The sequence below is a fragment of the Tupaia chinensis genome, unplaced genomic scaffold (genome assembly GCF_000334495.1).
Source record: "Tupaia chinensis unplaced genomic scaffold, TupChi_1.0 Scaffold000315_1, whole genome shotgun sequence".
In the NCBI taxonomy this organism is placed as follows: Eukaryota; Metazoa; Chordata; class Mammalia; order Scandentia; family Tupaiidae; genus Tupaia; species Tupaia belangeri.
In genome coordinates this window covers 2,438,086-2,457,656 of record NW_006159808.1, presented here as the reverse complement: position 1 = coordinate 2,457,656, position 19,571 = coordinate 2,438,086, and the positions used below count along the sequence as shown (strand labels likewise).

Here is a 19,571-nt window from a genome sequence, read left to right as displayed (position 1 = left end):
CTGCTGTAATTTATAAAATTATAGGAAGTTTAATTTTTTGTAGTTGTGGGTTTCGACCATAGAAAGTTGTCTGACTGGTTCCAATGCTTCGCTCTGAAACCTGTGGTAATATATTAATTTTTGGCTTTAAATGGAAGCTCTAGTTTTTCCCACTGCAATGATTGGGGCAGATGATGGGTGGAAAGAAGAGTTTAAACTTGAAAAAGGAATAAGAGCCCTTCAGACAATTTGGATTTTAGTCTAGCCGAAACGTTTTGTGTCTGTTGTTTTTTCAACCCACATCCTAGGACTCAATAATGACTAGCAGTTTATCACCGATCTTGAAAAATGCTCACTGTGAGAACAAAGGTTAGGCTCTTTCTCCCTCTCCCCACCAGTATGCCAGGTTATAAATGAGAGGTGTCAGTCAAACACAGTGAGAGTAGAAGTGAAGAAATGCTAAATCTTCACCAGGCTTCACTCCAGAAATAAGATGACAGTGACTTTGTCTCTCCCCTCCCTTGAATAATTCCAACATTTTGCCACAAGAATACCTTCTGCATGAAAGAAGTTCAAATAAATCACTCGATGGTTTTAGGGAAGTCAGTATGAAAGTAAATGAACGGTTTTAACTGTGATCCACGTAGGTGCCGTTTCCGTGTGTATGTATTTACATTTCCCATTTAAAGAGTAGTCCGAGTCTGACAATCCATTCTCTGAGTGGAGGGAAACAGGCTTCTCTGCAGGGGGCGAAAGTGAAGAGATTTAAAACCCACACGATTTCCCCCTGGATTCTGGCCTGATCAACTTTGACAATAGACTATAAGATAATGTAGCTGACAAGAACTTCCCCTCCCCCTTCCTTTTATCTTAATAAAAAAGACATCTTTTGACACAAATATAAATAAGATGTATCTCCAAATTGACTCAAGGAAAAAAGAGCGGTCATCATTTGGCTTGCAAAGAGAATTTACCCAACATGAAATACACCTCAAACCAGTTGTAACAGGATATTCCTATGCAAGAACTTGGGCGCAGGCACTCACGACAGAGACAGTGGAGTGACTCTGCCCCGTCTTTCACACAGAGCCTCAGTTCCGTCAGAGGGGAAGGGAGCTGCCTGGTGGCGATGTTCCACAGGAATGCAAGGACTTCCCGCGGGGAAACTTGGACCTGAAGGCACTTTACCTTTCTAATTACAAGTGTTTTGAAGCCTGCAGGGTACAATGGTGTAAAGTCGACCAGGTTCAGATGCCAGAGAGATGCAGATACTGATGTGCAGTAAAGAATGCGCCCAGAGGGGGGAGACGAGGAAACCAGTGGGCAGGGAGATGTACTAAGGAAAGGCTGACCTGGTTCTGCAGGGACCTCGGTTCTGCAGGGACCTCTACTCAGAACCTGCCTGCATCCCCTCGCTGGGATAGCTGGTCTGCTCTGCCCTGTGGGCGTGGAAGTAGACCGCGGTTGCCACTCCGGGAATTCACGCTCGATTGCACATGGGCAGTCTTCCTCATAGTTCTGGGCGCCCTTTTCTGGGACAAAGTCTGGGGCAGACGTTCTGGCAGAGATCAGCGTGGACACCTCGGTTCGAACCCGTCTCTGAGATCCTTTGGCTCTAGTAGCCATCGACGTGAACAAGGGCACCGGGCACCAACGAGTGTGCGACCTGTCCAGGAGACATCTTGGGAGTGTCAGGCACCAACGCCGGGCCTTCAGCCTTCAACACAGAACAGCAACAAGACGGAGGTTGTGGAATAACCGGCACTGGGAGCACTCCCTACAAGAACCTCTAGCTAAGGAGGGAACATTTAGTTTTCGATCTGTTGGCCAGATGAGAAGAACGTCTCATGCTGACTCTGCGGTGTAAGCTCGGAGGGAATATCGTCCTCGGCTCTACAGGGGAAAGAACTCTAAAACAGACCGGGAAACTTGGGCTCGCATCTTGAAGTTTTACTGCAGAGTGACCTTGTCTGAATTTCAAGCTAGTGAAGAACGTGGTTATGTACTCATGCCCCTCGGTCACACACTGCACGTGTATTTTCCCGAGCACTAAGCACTTCTTCAGAGTCATGAATCTGAATAACTCTGTAACCGTCCACCGTATAGATTCGAGGAGATACATTTTCCAAGGTGTTTACTATTCAGCGAACGAGAAAAACAGACACTTTGTATGACTGAGTCCCAGAGTTGTGACTGCAGTGTAGAGAGAGCATAGAACACAGACCTGGTAGTCAGAGAGGCCTGCATTCGACTCCTGGCTGCGGTCTTTGTGACTGATTTTGTTTAAATTACTTAAACTTTTAAATAGTTCAAATTATCTAAACTTTCTGATCCTCCATTTCCTCATCTGTGAAGTGTTGATAATTATATCTGCTTTGCAAGATGCCTATGAGGATTAAGTAGGAAAACAAAGAACAGTCAGTGGCATGGTGGTTAAGATGGCTGGATCCCACATGGCTGACAGCACAGTTTGAGTCTGGACCCCAGCTTGCGAAACAGGGCAGGCACGTGTGTGTACCTGCCTGAAATCCTGAAAGAATGGAAAAGAAGGCCATCCCCCCACAAAGGTGCTTTTCCACTTTCTCTGTCTCTGTCTCTCTCTCAATCTGTGTCTCAGATTGAGACACACATGCCCTACAGCAAATTTAAAAAATAAAATATAGAAACTAAGTACGAATAGGCAACGAATGCAAGGCAGTTATTGTAATGTGTTCTATGCTAGCAAATTAATTCTACAATTTTAATTTCAACAGAGTTTAGACTCCTATCATTAATGTGACATTTCAATAAAGCATGTTTTTTTAAATGATTTTTAAAAGTTTTTTCACTTAAAAAAAATGCCCAAAGGAAAAAGAATGGAAAACAACCAACTCCTGCGATAACATCTTTCTCCAAATATCCTTGTGCAATTGTTGGTTTGCAACATTGCATTGCCTTAAAAAAAACACTTTAGAAATGCAGCTTGTTAAGGCAACTATTCTAAGTAAACAAATTGCTTCACAACTCTCAGAAGTCCGGGGGGGTAACACTACAACCAACAGTTTTGTAAGATAAATGATACTTATTTGAATTCTATAAAAATATTTAAATGTAGGGCCAGGCAGGTGGCATGGTGGTTCAGATGCTAGACTCCCACCTGGTTGAATGCAGTTTGGGTCCCAGACCTGGTGGCTTGCTTTCTCACTTTCTTTTTCTCTCTTTCTCTGTCTGTCTCTCTCTGGTGAACACATGTGGAGTATAGTAAACTAAATAATAAGTAAATAAATAAAATTAAGGAAGTTAAAAAATGTAAGTGCACACATACGATTCCTTTTAAGCTTGGTCTCCAAATTTGACAGTTGAGAAAATAATTAAACCTATTATTTGTAAAACAGACTTCTAAGGATGAAGGCGTTCTTGGTTCTCAGAGCAAAGACGGCCTTGGTGTGCCATCACCTCAAGAGAGTGCTTGCCTGTTCTTCCTTCACGGTTTTGCCGAAGGGTTCACGCGCTCACTGGGGACAGACAGTGAGGGGAAGGTGAGAAATCGCTCTCAAGGGCAGATGATTTTCTGACCATGCTGCGCTCCCTTCTCCTCCATTCTCTCGGGATTTTAGGCATGAATGCACATGTGCCTGGAGTGATTTTTAAACCTGAGTCCAGGACTCGAAACATGGTCAGCCATGTGGGAGTCCAGCACCTTAGTCACCCCCAGAAGAGCACTTATCTTTTATCCAGAGTTTGATGTTTGTTTCGAAGGGCAGTGAATTTAGCATTTGGAATGCTGGATAGTATCTTTTTCTTTTTAATTGAGGTATGTTATTATTATTTGTTTCATGACATCATTCAGGCCTAGCTGTTGTGGTATAGTGGTAACGCAAGCTCTGTAATGCCGAGGCCATGTGGGAGCATCCCAGGTTTGAATCCTGAGACCTCATTACGCTCACGCACATGTGAACCTACGGCCCAGGCCGGCTGGAGCTAAGAGTGGACTAAGTGGCTGGAGCTAAGTGCGAAGGCCTCATCTCTCTCTAATGGGCAAAAGCCACTTTTAAACAAGTATTAAGAAATTACATTTTTTAAATTATAAAAGTAACATATGTTCCAAGTTGAAAGTTTGGTAAATGTAGAAAAACGAAGACAACAAAACCACCTAGATCCACCAACTGCAGGCACCTACTCAATGCATTTGTCTTTTTGGTGATATATTTATACCCACAAAGAAATACATTTAAAGCAGAAACACAATCACACATTTGTCATTTACGTTTTTTTAGCCTAGCACTGTATTTTAAACACTTGCCCATGTCACCTATTTCTTTACTGAATTTTTAGTACCCATGCAGATTTCACTGTGTAAACAAACCATAATTACTCACCCAGTTTTCTATTATTCTGTTAACCTGTTGGTTAATTTTTCCCCATTATTAATTATACTTCTACACACATTTTTGTGGCTCTTTGCATACTTCTACGCCTTTGTTTAGAATGAAATTGTGGGTCAAACGTAACCAGCAAAAATCTTAGAAATGTTTGCTACGTGTTGAATTGCCATTCAGGAGGAAGTTACAAAATGACATTCCCTAAGCTAATCCTTCCCAGATCCTCAACACTGCTGATTGTTACTTCTTTTAAAAGTATTCATTAATTTGATAATAAGTGCATATCAAGTTACATTTGTCCTTATTGAATTATTTGTGTGGTGGATTGTACTTCCCCATATTTACTTGTCTGTTATGAGCTTGTAAAGGCACATGAGCGTGCAGATGTGGACGTGTGAAAGCGCAGAGCTGGAAAGAGGAAGAGATGCCATTGCTTTCCCAACTTGTTTTTTAAATTGCCAGAGGGTACCTGTGCTCGCCAGAGAGACAGAGATGGAAGTACAGAGAGGAAGGAGAAAGTACTCTCTGCTGGGGCATGGTCAGGCCACCATTCCTTCTCCATTTTTCTCTTTTGGGATTCTGTGCACACACACACATGCACACGCACATAGCCAGCTTGTTTCTCAAGCTTCCAGGACCAAGATTTGAACTGTGGTTAGCCATGTGGGATCTGGCTCCCTTAATCATCAGGCCATGGGGCCTACTCAGCTTTCTCTACTTGCATCAAGTCAAGGCTTTACCTTTCTCTGCCTCTCTGTCTCCAGCATCTCACACAATCCCTTCCATGAAGTAGTCAGATTTTAAGTGAGGAGTGCTTAAAAATGGATTTGATTTAGACGTTCAAATGGCTAATCAAATTCATGATTTATGCTATTGAGCAAAGGGCTTGCTGGAATTTAAAACTCCATCAACATACATCACCTTGAATTCTTTCCCTTTTTATCTAAAGATCAGCTTGAACTAAAAGAGAGTAAATGTAAATATCTAAGAATGGTAAATGGAAGTGGCCTTTAGAGTTCTTTTTCAACAATCTAGATCGTTCACGGACGGGGCAGTTCCAGCTTGGCGAGGCGACTTGGTGCATGGCAAGCTTTTGGACTTTAGAGTCAGACCCCTGCTTGCAAATCTTGGCTCTGCCATTTGTCAAAGGTAACCAGAAGGGAGCATGCTCATCCCCCCTGAGCCTGGGTTTTGCCATCTCAAACATGTTGGTGTTTGCTGGGTCACTGGACTGTGTGAGGTCAGCTCCTGTCCTGCCTTACTTAGTGACTTGCCCAGGAGTACTCCACTAGCTGATGGAGCAGAATAGATGACAGCCGTGTCCCTCACTACGCACCTCTGCTCACTCTCTCCTGGCTCCTGGAAGCACAAGTCATCAAGGCACATCATACGATGAAATACGGACTGGAATGAACCAAGGTGTGGCCAGTCCTCTCATTTGAGCCAATCTGCTGTCAATGTCATCCTTTTTATTTTTAAAGACTTATTTACTTAATTTTATTTAGTATTATTATTTTAAAATTTGCTACAGCGTATATGTGTGTGTGTGAGAGAGAGAGAGAGAGAGAGCGAGCGAGAGAGCAGTAAAGTGAGCTTTCAGATCTGGGACTCAAACCACAGTTGACCATGTGGGAATCTAGTGCCTTAACCATTATGGCACCTGCAGGCCCTGCCGGTGCCATCCTACTAGGAACACACCTGCAATTGAACATGCTGGGCCTATTCCCAGATGCAATGAACAAGGCCATGGGCTATGAGAAATGAGGGACATTTCAGTAGAGGGTGTTTGAAAGGTTATTATAGGATCTGGACTCAGGAGTTTTGGGGAGAGTTAAGGAAGCAGCCTTGATGTGGATTCGGTACTCTCAGGGACTGAGGGTAACTCCATAGTTACTACTGAAGAAATCTTGTCTGAGCCAGGCATGGCTTGATGGTCTAGGCAGTCTGAGTCCACATGACCAGCTGCACAATTCGAGTCCTTATGCTGGGTGCATGTGCGTGCTTGTCCAAAATCTCAGCTGGTTGGAAAATAGAGAAGGGATTCAGCATGACCAAGCCCCAGAGTAGGGCATGGGGTGCCTTCTCACCCTTCCCCTCTCTGTCTCTCTGACTTTCCCTGATCGCACACACACCTCTTGCAAAACAAAACATATCGATTAAACTCCAGGGTGGCATATTTCAAAGTCATATCTATAAGGTGGTGAAAGTCAAGCCAGGGAAAGCCTGCAGGGCGGAGCTGCAGCAGGACTCCCAGCAGCCAGCGTCCCTCAGGCTGCCATGTTGCCGCCTTTGTGCTGAGACAAGATGGCAGAGCAGCCTGTCTTCCTCTCTTCGCCGTGGTTGTGGGTGCTGGCGATTTGGAAGGTCGTCTATGTTCATCAGGAGATGCCCACGGCCCACCTGTCAACACCGGGCGAGCTCTTCACCACAGCAAGGCGGTGCCTAGGCGGCAGGCCGGTTACCTCTGCATCTCGCATCTCTTGAACTGCCTCTCAGCCGGGAGTGAGGCTGGGGCACAATTCTGGCCAAAGAGTTATTAACGGAAGCTTTTCTGCGGGCTTTCTGATAAAGCTTCCTTTCAGAGAGCGCTGTTCCAGCTACATCCTCCTTCTTCCTATAGGAAAGGGGATACTCTTTGGAGGCTGCAGTGGCCTTTTTGGAAGTTGGGGGACAAGGTCAGGGAGGTCTCCGAGTTTGGCTTCAGTGAGCTGCCAATCCAGCTCAGCACTGCCGACCCTGGGTTTCTCGTAATTGGAGAAAGATGTCTGTCCAGTTTTTAAAGCCACTCTAGTCAAACTTTGTTACCTGTAGCCGGATGCGTTCTTAAAACGTTAAGCATCCGTGTTTATTATTTACTAGATGCTTTCCTGGCAGTCAAGTTTTAATGATAAGTCAGAGCATATTTTACTTGGAAGTAGAGCTTAGCAGTTAGCACTCCCCTCAACTTTAAAAAAAAGTAGGCTTATGTTAGGTGAATGAATGACTGTTCTTTCTGCTTCATAAGGTTTGTCACTGTTACTCCATTCAGAGGCAATTACTTCCTTAGGCTCAGAATCTTTTATTTAAAAAAAAAAAAGCTTTAGAAACCTTCTAGATTAAGTTCAGCAGAGAGAAATGTGAGTGCATTTGTCGACTTGATTATTGAGAGTATGGCTACAGCTGTAAACCTAATTGCTGGGTAATTGTTACTTCGCTGTTGCAATACTGTAGGTCCCTTTATCCATTATGATTTGTTAAGCTTAGCAGTGTATTGGTTGGTTTTAATGATCATTGACTTAGAGGTGGGACGCCTGTCCTCCTGGGGGGATAATTCCCTGGTTACTCTGTTCCACTGTGGCTAGAAGGTTAAACTCCGGAGTGCAGCATTAATGCTCACTGGAAAACGGATAATGTGTTGGGAGGTGACAGCGAGGACAATAGTTAATTACTATTAATATTCAGTGTGCAGGAAAACGGAATCGCAGGGCCAGTGGGAATGCAGTGCCTGTTGGATGCTGGAAGAGAATTTGTAATGAAAGATAAGTAGAAGGGTTCAGGGATACGTCATGGACGGACAGCTGGGATTTGTACACTAAGACTTACGTGCCTATGGTCAGAATAAATTTTACTCTGTCTTCCAACTGCTGATTATTCTACCAAGGCTTCTATTTTTAAGAAATCTCCTTCTGTACCTTACATATGGTAGGTGTAAAATAATTGTTCAAGAAATGCTTGAATGCGTTTTAAAATTGGGCTCTGAAGAATGGTTTAACTTTTGCAATACTAATAGTAATAATTTATCAAAATATTTACTATAAATAATAAATTATTTAGCTGACCACAATTCATTTATAAAAGATATATTACTGAGTAAAATATATTAATGTTCACTATGGTTAACATAAAATATCCAGATGCAGGGAATTTAATAATTTATGGGAAAGATTCTTGTCCACCTAATTAAACAGGATGTGAATCTTGCATGGAGTGCTTGCTTGTATTGTGAAAATGTGTAAGTACAAGAGACAAACCAATCCCCCCTTTTCAAGAAAAACTTAGGAGTAAATGACAAGTTTAAGGACTGACACTTGACTATCACAAAAACACTGACTTTTCCTCCAGTTTGTATAGGGAGAGGAACTAAGTCCATCCCAATGAAGTGATCCCTGTGAGATGAATTATTGCAGGTCTGCTGAAATGACAGGGTCTCTGCGCCTTCACACTGAGTCGATGGCAGAGACCGGCAAATTGGCAACTGGCAGAGACCTCATTTTGTAGCCACATTCAGTCTGACCTCATGAGGTAGTGTGCTCGCAGCTCCTCCCCACGTGCTGTGCCCCAGGACGGGTGCTCTTTGAAATGGGTAGGCAAACCAAGCTGAGAAAGGTTGCAAAAGAGAACGAGAAGCTTGTCCAGCTTGCTCATTTTGGACTTTTTATGATTTTCCTGCAGAATTAAGTTCTGGTGGAGAACACATTTTGTTGAATTTATACTGAGGGAATAAATGAATGAAAGAGAATGGTTAACCTCTATTTAAAAGTAAATTTATAGGAATTTCTTTCTGAGCCTGTTAAAGGCCATAATGGGGCAGGGAAAGGGGCAGTTGCAATTTAGTAAAATAAATACTAAATTGGATATTTAAACTCTGCAATGAGAAACAGAAGGGGAAATTAGAAGAAGGAACGAGGTTTGAAATGACTCTTTATAAAAAAAAATAAAATTTGCTATAGGGCATGTGTACTTGCCAGAGGAGGGGGGGGAGTGAGAAAGCACCTTCAGGGTATATGTAGGGGTGGCCATGCTGCAGTCCCTCCTCCATTCTCCTCTTGGGATTTTGGGCATGCAGGAACACACACCTGGCGTGTTTTTCAAGCCACCAGGCGTAGGATTCCAATGACATAGTTATGTGGAAATCAGCCGCCTTAATCACCAGGCCATCTGACTGGCCCTGAAATACCTCTTACGGGAGAAAGCAGTGGGAGTTTTGCAGGCAGACTAGGAGTTGGGAGGGCAGAACAGCTTCACACCGTGATTACGGATATTACTAAAAAGAGCCGTGGGATACTATGGACTCTTAGAAGAAATGTAATGAGTTCATTACATTGGGAGTCTTGAGGCTTTTTTTTTTTTTTTTTTTTTTAAATGACAGAGAGGAATGCCAAGAGGTTTGGAGTTAGTTCACGGAGGCCGAGGAGTTTAGCTTGTGTTCTGTAGTTACTATAACCTGGTGCCTGGAACCAGGCCTGCCTCCCTCGCTGGGGCCGTCCCGCTGGCTGGGAGAGTGTCTTACACACTGTAGTTGCTTAATGTGTATTTACTAAGTGAATGAACGAAGAGCCATTGAACAAACTTGACAAAGCAGTAACCGATTAAGGTTTAAATTTTAGGACTGTCACAGACAGCAGGATGGGTATGGAAGAGAAGGGTGTTTTCTCCTTCTGTCGCTCCTATGAGAAACCACCACAGACTTAATGGCTTTCAGACAGAACAGATTTAATTGTCTAGTGGCCCATTAGGTCCGACGTCCACCATGAATCTTGCTGGACTGACATCAAGGTGTGGGCAGGGCTGTACGTGGAGGCTGTCAGGATGGTCCATTGTCTTGCCCTTCCCGGCATCTGGGGGCCACCCTCTTCCTTGACTCGAGGCCCCTTCCTCCACTTTCTCCAGTCACGCTGCACCTCCCTGCTGCTTCTTTCATCTTAAGATGAGTGGTAGGGGATCAGCAGTTAGCGTAGTGGCTATGTCGCTGGACTCCCACGTAGTCGACCGCGGTTCGCGTCCCGGACCCGGTGGCTTAAAACTCACGCCGCGCGCGTGTGCGTGCATGCCCAAGATCCCGAGAGGAGAATGGAGGAGAAGGGATTGCGGCGTGACCATCCCCCCTGGGGGGTGATTTCTCGCTTTCTGTCTCTATGTCTCTCTCTGTCTGTCTGGCGAGCGCATGCGCCCTGTAGCGAAAACCTCTCCAAAAAAAAAAAAAAAAAGATAAGTGGTAGGTATTTCTTGTTAGAAGATCCATACTCCTTGTTTTGAAGGAGTATTTTAATAGTCTTCAGATAATTGTGAATAGTTTCCAATACAATATCATAACTCAGTAAGTGATACTTTCTTAGAAGTTTACTGCTAAGTGGAATATGAAACCATACCAACGAACACTTTATACTCTAGGACATGATACCCATTGATTTACTTGCACTTTAGAGGGACCTTTCTCCTATGGATGGTTTGGTAATATCTTGCATTGGTTATTTGGGAAATGTCATTTCACTGAGTTATGTCATAGGCACATTTTATCATAGTCTTTTTAAAGTCACATTTGTTAAGATCACCACTGATCTCATCAGAAAAGTCAGAAAGTATTCAGGAGCTGTCAAACTCATGGTAGATACAAGTTTTACAAAATTCTAATTTTCACTTGAAAGCTCAAATTTTATCATTGGCAACAAATACTGTCAGGTTGTTTGCCTTCAAGTGACAGGCTCACTTCAGTTATTTTCGAGAGAATGACTGCCAAATACCCAGTCTGAATAACCATATTTTGTTTATCACTTGTTCTTTCAAGTAAAAATGGTGTTCCACAAAGAAGGGACGAGTTCGCTTTGCGGCTCAAACAACTGCACGTGGCTTCCCCGCCAGGCAAGCGCTGCACCCGTAGGCAGCACAGGTGCGTGGCGGGCTCTCTCCTCTCGGTCTGACAGGATATTTGAGAGGTTTATACTCAAGTGTTAGAATTTAATAAAATGAATACTTCTTCTACTGTTTTATGGGGGCATTCTTAACGGAAACTTCCTAAAATGTGTATTTATTTATTTCCTGAGAGAGAAAGGGAAGAAGGAAGGCAGGGAAGGGGAGAAGGACTATTCCTCATCATGATCAACCAGAGTCAAATGCTCTCCCTTGAGTAATTATCCTGATTTTTTTTTACTTCAAATATCCACTCCTGGTTTCTCCTCTGACCACTCCTCGAGCAGATCCCCCTGTGACTAGCACTGGGTCTGATTGTTCTCTTCGGGTGCAATCTTACCATCTCAAAATGGCTGCAGCCCTGCTGACCCTCTAAGCTGCCCTGCTTCCCTGGGATAAAAACCCAGTGCACCACCCCATGACCCTCCTCCTGACTGTGCCACTGTGCTGAGATGAATGAAGTGACAGGAAGGAGCTGGTCCCCTGTCCAATGGAGCAGCGTGTGTGATACGATACGCTGGTTCAGCGTGGTGCTCCTGCCGGTGTGGGGTGAAGCCCCAACGGTTTAACCTGCCCTTGCTTTGGCACCGGTAAGTGTCAACCCAGTGGAAAGGGCAAGTGAATGGGTGGAGGCATTAGGAGAATAGCATTGCCTTCATGAACCCGTTCGGTGTCTTTGGGACTCCCGGAGTTGTGCAGACCGCACTTTGAGAACCACTTCTTTAGGGGCTGTTTTCAGAAGACTCTGAGTGCTCGTGTTCAGATTAAAGGAGGGAGGAAGATGGAGAGGAGAAGAGAAAAGAAAAGAGAAAGACCCAAGAGGCTACATGGAAGCATACAGTAGGAGTCTACCAGAGTTCTGAAGATCTTGTATTGTAAAGAAATCCAAAATATTGAGGCTGGCAGGTGGCATGGTGGTTAGGGAGCTGGACTCCCACATGGCTGTCTACGATTTGAGTCCTGGACCTGGCCTGCTGCTTTCTCACTTTCCCTCTCTCTGTCTCTCTGGTTAGATTAAATAATAATAATAAAGAAATAAAATTTAATAAATATATTTTTTAAAACCCAAAGTATCAGACGAAACCCCTTCAGCTGCTTAGCAGGCATACCACCTGTTGGGCTTCTAACATTTGCCTGAAGTCCTTTCAGTTGGGGCCAAAGGAAGTCATCCATAAGAACTGCTAAAGGGAAGAGCTGAGGGGCAAGGAGAAAAAGGACAAACGACATTCTCAGAGAGCAGAACTAAAGCTTAATCAAGTAACTCACCCTCTCCCGAGGGCAGGGGACGTTCGAAGCCCACCAAGGAGATTTCAGAATTACAGTGGCCTAGTGTGCATCCCAAATCCTATGATGCCCTTGAGTGGGAGTGTTCAAGACCGGTATCCTGTCCCTGTCCCCTGTACATAGGCAAGCCCATAACCCAACTCCATCCTGCCTCCTTTCACTGCCTGCAGACATAGGGTCTTCTGGGTGACTTTGAGTCATGGAGGGGGTATGGCCACTAGGTGACTGGTTACCCGAATGGGGCAGATCTCGTCAACAGCCTGCACTGGACTATGACATGAGGAATACATTTGTTGTGTCAAGCCACTGAGATTTTTGTGGCAACATTTGTCACTGATGTTCTTTGTTATAACATTTACACTCCTTTAAAAAAAAGAGGCTATTCCATTCATCTTCATATAAGGAACTGAACAGAGAGATGAGAGAAATAAATACCTATTTTAGTGGTAGAAGCAATAAGCTGTCCTAGCCTGCTGGCCTGAGAGAGCAGAATGAGGACAAGAAGTCTGGCATGCTTTTCCTCTCGGGTCAGAGTGGTGGAAGTCCAGGCTGGCACCCGGAACAACCCAGCGAACTGGTCCGAGAGGCAGGAGCTGGGAGCAGGGGCAAGGACAGGGGCTTGCACAGGACACTCCTTGACTTGCAGGGGGTGGTGGAGTCACAGGAAGTGGCTGGAGTTGCAGGAAGAAGGGGCAGTGGACAAAACATGTGAGACAACTGAGCGTGAGACGGCACAAAGGTCATTCCGTTCATGGCAGAGAGAGTGGTCTCCACCACAGTGGCAGGGAACACCAGGAAGGGAGAAAAATGGCACCAGAGGGCGAATCCCAGACACCAAAGGAGGAAACATTTTGATGAATTATGAAATGGCAAAATATTCAAATCTTGTATGATAAAATTCAAATATTGCAAGAGGTCAAATAAGATAAGCACTAAATATTTAGGTTGTAAAATTCGGAGTGCGTTGGTGCCCTGAATGAAGATGATTTCAGTGAAACATTGACAACAGAGGGCTCAGATCATTGCATGATCGTGTCTGGATTTTATGTATGAAGAAACAAACCGAGAAGCATGACCTTGACCACGTTCAACAGTAAATGCCGAAGCTTGGCTTTAAATTCGTACCTATCTACTACCACAAATGCTCATCCTCTTTCATCCTTCCAGACTGAATTAGGAAAGCTTCCTGAATTAAGATACTGATCGGGGTAGGATCCTGAGTACAGTGATGCGAAAGCAGGGAGAAATAGAAAGCCCAAGGAAATCGTAAAATTGATATTTATTTCTGAAAAGGAAGGGAGAGAGAGAACTCTGACCTATCATATTTTATGAGGAAGAATCTTCTTTTACTTTCTTTCTCTCTCTTTTTTCCCCTTAAGTTTATGGCATTAGTAGAACTGGTATTAAAGTTTGTAGTGTGGACGGGACTCCCAGTACCCTACTTTTGAAAACAGGATTATTTTGGTTTTAGAGCACATATGTCAGTCTTCTCAAACAACTTCTGTATGAAACGATGATGGTTAAGTTGATTGATAAAACTCTTTCTCTCTTATAAAATGTAACTAGTAAGATCAAAGGCTTCCAGAGCTTACTAGCCACCTTCGCATGTACTGGGTATCTTGTTAGCATTTCAGCATTCAAACTATCCCCAAACAAGCCCAAAGCAAGGGAGCTGGACTCCCACATGGCTGTCTACGATTTGAGTCCTGGACCTGGCCTGCTGCTTTCTCACTTTCCCTCTCTCTGTCTCTCTGGTTAGATTAAATAATAATAATAAAGAAATAAAATTTAATAAATATATTTTTTAAAACCCAAAGTATCAGACGAAACCCCTTCAGCTGCTTAGCAGGCATACCACCTGTTGGGCTTCTAACATTTGCCTGAAGTCCTTTCAGTTGGGGCCAAAGGAAGTCATCCATAAGAACTGCTAAAGGGAAGAGCTGAGGGGCAAGGAGAAAAAGGACAAACGACATTCTCAGAGAGCAGAACTAAAGCTTAATCAAGTAACTCACCCTCTCCCGAGGGCAGGGGACGTTCGAAGCCCACCAAGGAGATTTCAGAATTACAGTGGCCTAGTGTGCATCCCAAATCCTATGATGCCCTTGAGTGGGAGTGTTCAAGACCGGTATCCTGTCCCTGTCCCCTGTACATAGGCAAGCCCATAACCCAACTCCATCCTGCCTCCTTTCACTGCCTGCAGACATAGGGTCTTCTGGGTGACTTTGAGTCATGGAGGGGGTATGGCCACTAGGTGACTGGTTACCCGAATGGGGCAGATCTCGTCAACAGCCTGCACTGGACTATGACATGAGGAATACATTTGTTGTGTCAAGCCACTGAGATTTTTGTGGCAACATTTGTCACTGATGTTCTTTGTTATAACATTTACACTCCTTTAAAAAAAAGAGGCTATTCCATTCATCTTCATATAAGGAACTGAACAGAGAGATGAGAGAAATAAATACCTATTTTAGTGGTAGAAGCAATAAGCTGTCCTAGCCTGCTGGCCTGAGAGAGCAGAATGAGGACAAGAAGTCTGGCATGCTTTTCCTCTCGGGTCAGAGTGGTGGAAGTCCAGGCTGGCACCCGGAACAACCCAGCGAACTGGTCCGAGAGGCAGGAGCTGGGAGCAGGGGCAAGGACAGGGGCTTGCACAGGACACTCCTTGACTTGCAGGGGGTGGTGGAGTCACAGGAAGTGGCTGGAGTTGCAGGAAGAAGGGGCAGTGGACAAAACATGTGAGACAACTGAGCGTGAGACGGCACAAAGGTCATTCCGTTCATGGCAGAGAGAGTGGTCTCCACCACAGTGGCAGGGAACACCAGGAAGGGAGAAAAATGGCACCAGAGGGCGAATCCCAGACACCAAAGGAGGAAACATTTTGATGAATTATGAAATGGCAAAATATTCAAATCTTGTATGATAAAATTCAAATATTGCAAGAGGTCAAATAAGATAAGCACTAAATATTTAGGTTGTAAAATTCGGAGTGCGTTGGTGCCCTGAATGAAGATGATTTCAGTGAAACATTGACAACAGAGGGCTCAGATCATTGCATGATCGTGTCTGGATTTTATGTATGAAGAAACAAACCGAGAAGCATGACCTTGACCACGTTCAACAGTAAATGCCGAAGCTTGGCTTTAAATTCGTACCTATCTACTACCACAAATGCTCATCCTCTTTCATCCTTCCAGACTGAATTAGGAAAGCTTCCTGAATTAAGATACTGATCGGGGTAGGATCCTGAGTACAGTGATGCGAAAGCAGGGAGAAATAGAAAGCCCAAGGAAATCGTAAAATTGATATTTATTTCTGAAAAGGAAGGGAGAGAGAGAACTCTGACCTATCATATTTTATGAGGAAGAATCTTCTTTTACTTTCTTTCTCTCTCTTTTTTCCCCTTAAGTTTATGGCATTAGTAGAACTGGTATTAAAGTTTGTAGTGTGGACGGGACTCCCAGTACCCTACTTTTGAAAACAGGATTATTTTGGTTTTAGAGCACATATGTCAGTCTTCTCAAACAACTTCTGTATGAAACGATGATGGTTAAGTTGATTGATAAAACTCTTTCTCTCTTATAAAATGTAACTAGTAAGATCAAAGGCTTCCAGAGCTTACTAGCCACCTTCGCATGTACTGGGTATCTTGTTAGCATTTCAGCATTCAAACTATCCCCAAACAAGCCCAAAGCAGAGCCAAATGTTTTGAGGATATTTATCTTATAATTTTTCCTTTAATAAACAGAAAGCTTTCTGTTACCCTAAAATGCTATCGCAGAGTGCTATTTCAAAACCAGCTCCTTGGCAAATTAGACGGGAAGCATGTAGAAACCTGAGGAAGCATGGGCACCCTGAGCCAAGGAGTCTGCAAACCCTGCGGAGGACGTATTGCATTCCTTCACTTCATACAATGAAATTTTGTATGAAACCAAGAGGGATAATTGGCATGATTTGTAGCCATTATTCATTAAAGTGTTACCATTTTTGTACAAGGGGACCTTTTTGGCATGGACTGATTTCCTAAGCTGGAATGACTCCTAAAATACTTTCATCTACATGTGTTATTTTTAGTAGTAAAGGACCTTCCAATCTGGGACTCAGCACATTCAATTTAGAGCGTGCAGAAAGCCAAGAGCACACCCAGTCAGCATTATTAAAGGCATGCCTCAATCCTGCCCTACTTCAGCTGTAGTGTTTGATAGCGTAATTCAGCATTATCTGTCCCCTTTGCATGTCTACAGCAAGTCTTTCTGTGGAAGTTATGTGTGTTTGGTGGACATTCTCTGGTACAACAGAAAAAATCATTTGTAATTTTTATTTCAAGGCTGTTGTAGTGATGAGGAATCAAGAAATGATCTGCTTTGGACTCAAAACATTTTTATAAAGCTTTCCATCCCGTACCTACTCATGTCCACACCTATGATTTTATATGTCCAGTTTTATAGTCATTTAACATCATCTGATTATTCATTAAAAAAAACAGGCTAACAGAAATATTTAAGAGATAATTGCCTCTTAAAATATAGACAGGCCAGTCACCCTGGTGCAGCTGTGATGCCGCATGCTGCAACGCTGAAGCCATGTGAGATGGTCATGAGTTCATGCCCCGAGGTTTCCCAGTCCCACTAGAGCTGGCTGAGGCTGGGATGGGTGAGGGTGAGGGCCACGTGAAGCCATGTGAGACGGTCATGAGTTCATGCCCCGAGGTTTCCTAGTCCTGGTAGGGCTGGCTGAGCCTGGGGTGGATCGTGGCTTGAAGACCCTGTCTCTCTCATCCTCTCATACCCTCTCTCTCTCATAGAAGAAATAAATAAACTTAAAAAAAATGCTAATTGGGAGAAAACAATTTAAAAAAGACAAAACAGCCCCATCCAGAAAAATTCATGTTATTTGTAAGCTGCACATGTGGATTTTTGTATATGATGAATAGAAAAATGTAGCTGTCACAAGGTAATTACACATGATGCATAAGAGCCAGTGTATTAGAGTAAGTTTCATACATTAAGCAATTTTATTTTGAAATGCACACTGCCATAGAGGAAATTCAAACAAAACAAAAGTTTATGAAAACTAAACCAAACTGAACTAAGCTTGCTTTTGCTTCCAAAATAAACTAATTTCTTTTGCAATTGAAAAAATTTCATTTGGTTCTTTTTTTTTGGGGGGGGGGTTCGCTATAGGGTGCATGTGCTCGCCAGAAAGACAGGAAGAGACAGAGAGACAGAAAGTGAGAAATCACCTCCAAGGGGGGATGGCCACGCCGCAATCCCTTTTTCTCCATTCTCCTCTTGGGCTCTCAGGCACACGCGCACAAGTGCCTGGCATGAGTTTAAGCCACCAGGTCTGGGACTCAAACCATGGTCAACTATGTCCAGCGACATAACCATTACGCAATCTGCTGGTCCCTCGTTTGGTTGTTCTTATCAAGACTTAAATTTATCCTATCCTAATTCAATTAGAAGATCCTAAAGCTTTTCCGCTTATGAAATTGAGTATCTAAAGAGACATAGGTTTCTAACAAGTATTTTTTTGAATCTGTTAGACACTAGGACAGCGTCACAACTTCTAAACATCTTATCAAATGCCATTACTGTTTAACACGTTTTATGAAGACAACGAAAATAGAAAACTTACATATTGATGCTAAAGTATGAATTTCTGAATTTTAAAACAACCTCAATTTCTTCTTAGTGTGCAGTGAAGCTAAGGCCAAACTTTGGCTTTGAAGGAGAGTAGTTTCTCTCTTTTATGGCATTAGTTATACAGTGAAGTCAAAAGAGACAAATATTCGTTAATCTCAGTACTGATTTTACTCATTCAATCACTGGACACTTATAAGGTGAGTACTCTGTCATGAGGTATTACTCCTATTGGGCTGTCAGAAAAGCCATGACGTAGTTTTCTGTGTAAAAATGCACCACGACTTTTCCGATATTCCACTAGATGCATAACAGAAGATTAGCCACTTCAGACTTAATCCTTGCTGTAACTATAAAGAGATCATTTGGCACAGAAGTGGAACGAAATTTTTTTAGAAAGTAAACACAACAAAAACTGTGTGCCAGCAAATTTCAGAAACTACTATTTAACTGGGTTGGGACCAAAGGTTGACAGAGCCATTGGCCGCAACGATCTGAAAAGAACCCAAAATGTCAAGCTGACCCAGCAATGGTGACTGGGTCAGTACCAAGGTCCAGTGGCTTCTTCGTGAAGCCCTTTCAAGTATTTCGACATCTGTTTAATATTTGCAGTGTGAGGTTTCTCTTCTTAATGCAGGTTAGAAAAGTATAAAGTATGTCTTACCGGAGGATGCTCCTGGTTCTCCTTTTATTATGGTAAACCAGTGAAATAGTCCATATTTCGAATGCTTTTGCCTTGACTTCCTGTGAGATGAACATAATGCGACACTGGTTGTTTATGTGTTGTTGACAGCGAGGACTGAGTGTTGTCAATGCTGAACTGAAGATGTGGGTAATAAATAAGACCGATCTGGGCTGGGTTGCACTTTGTGGGGGACAGAACTGGGTAAGGGAGAGAGGAGGAGCTGGGGCTGGAGCAAAGGCAGGAAGGAGGCCCTGCGGGACGTCCCTGCGGAAGTCACCGGGGAACTGAGATCGGGAAGAACCGGGGAGAGAGTCTTCCTAGTGCAGAGAACAGGAGGTGAGCCTGCATGAGGGGGGAGGACTTGCTGGCTAAGAAGGTGAAGGCAGGTTGCTTGGGGCCCCTTGAAGGGTCCTTCTGCGCACACTATTCTGTATCCGATGGGGAGTGCCCTGCTAGGGAGCAGGGCAGCCCCCGTCCCAGCTGTGCAGGGTAGCTGGGTGTGTTTCTCCCTTACCTGTGCGTGTCCCTGGCAGGCTGGCCGATGCTCTGCTCTGCATCCTGCTCAGTCCAGGACCCATGCCGACGGAGTGGTCGCTTTCTGCAACTCAGTGGTTTTGGTGACAGTGCAAAAACAGAAAGGGTAGGAAACTGCACACAGGCTCGGCTCTCGGACTTGTACACACGTCACTTCCACCCGCCTTTCATTGGCCAAGGCAGTGATAATCTCAGGCCAGCAAAGAAGCATAACCCTCCCATGTGCCTGGGAACAGAGTAGAACCAGAAATACGGAGAAGTGGCAGTAATAGTTCCTACACGGCAGGGGGCCACTGAGCAACCTAGAACTGGACGTGTGTGTGTGCGTGTGTGAGTGTGTGTGCGCGTGCGCGGGTGAGTGAAGGTATACGCATGTCTCCACGGAGAAGGTCCACTGCTTTAATCAGATTCTCAAGGGAT

The 19,571-nt window shown here is 44.0% G+C and overlaps 1 long non-coding RNA gene across 4 annotated transcripts in view; it reads right to left on the bottom strand.

The window, feature by feature from the left end:
* The window catches only part of LOC102474524 (uncharacterized), a 36,290-nt gene extending 16,946 nt beyond the window's left edge, over nt 1-19,344 (bottom strand). The window contains exons 1-3 of one of the 4 annotated variants that reach the window (XR_001370555.2): nt 19,132-19,325; nt 18,597-18,676; nt 9,792-10,020 (exon numbers count right to left, since the gene is read on the bottom strand). This is a non-coding gene — a long non-coding RNA (uncharacterized LOC102474524). Of the gene's footprint in view, nt 1-9,791; nt 10,021-18,596; nt 18,677-19,131 lie in introns of those variants that run through there. The other 3 variants (XR_003549809.1, XR_003549807.1, XR_003549808.1) reach the window with 3 other exon arrangements.
* Nucleotides 19,345-19,571: the final 227 nt, after the last annotated feature.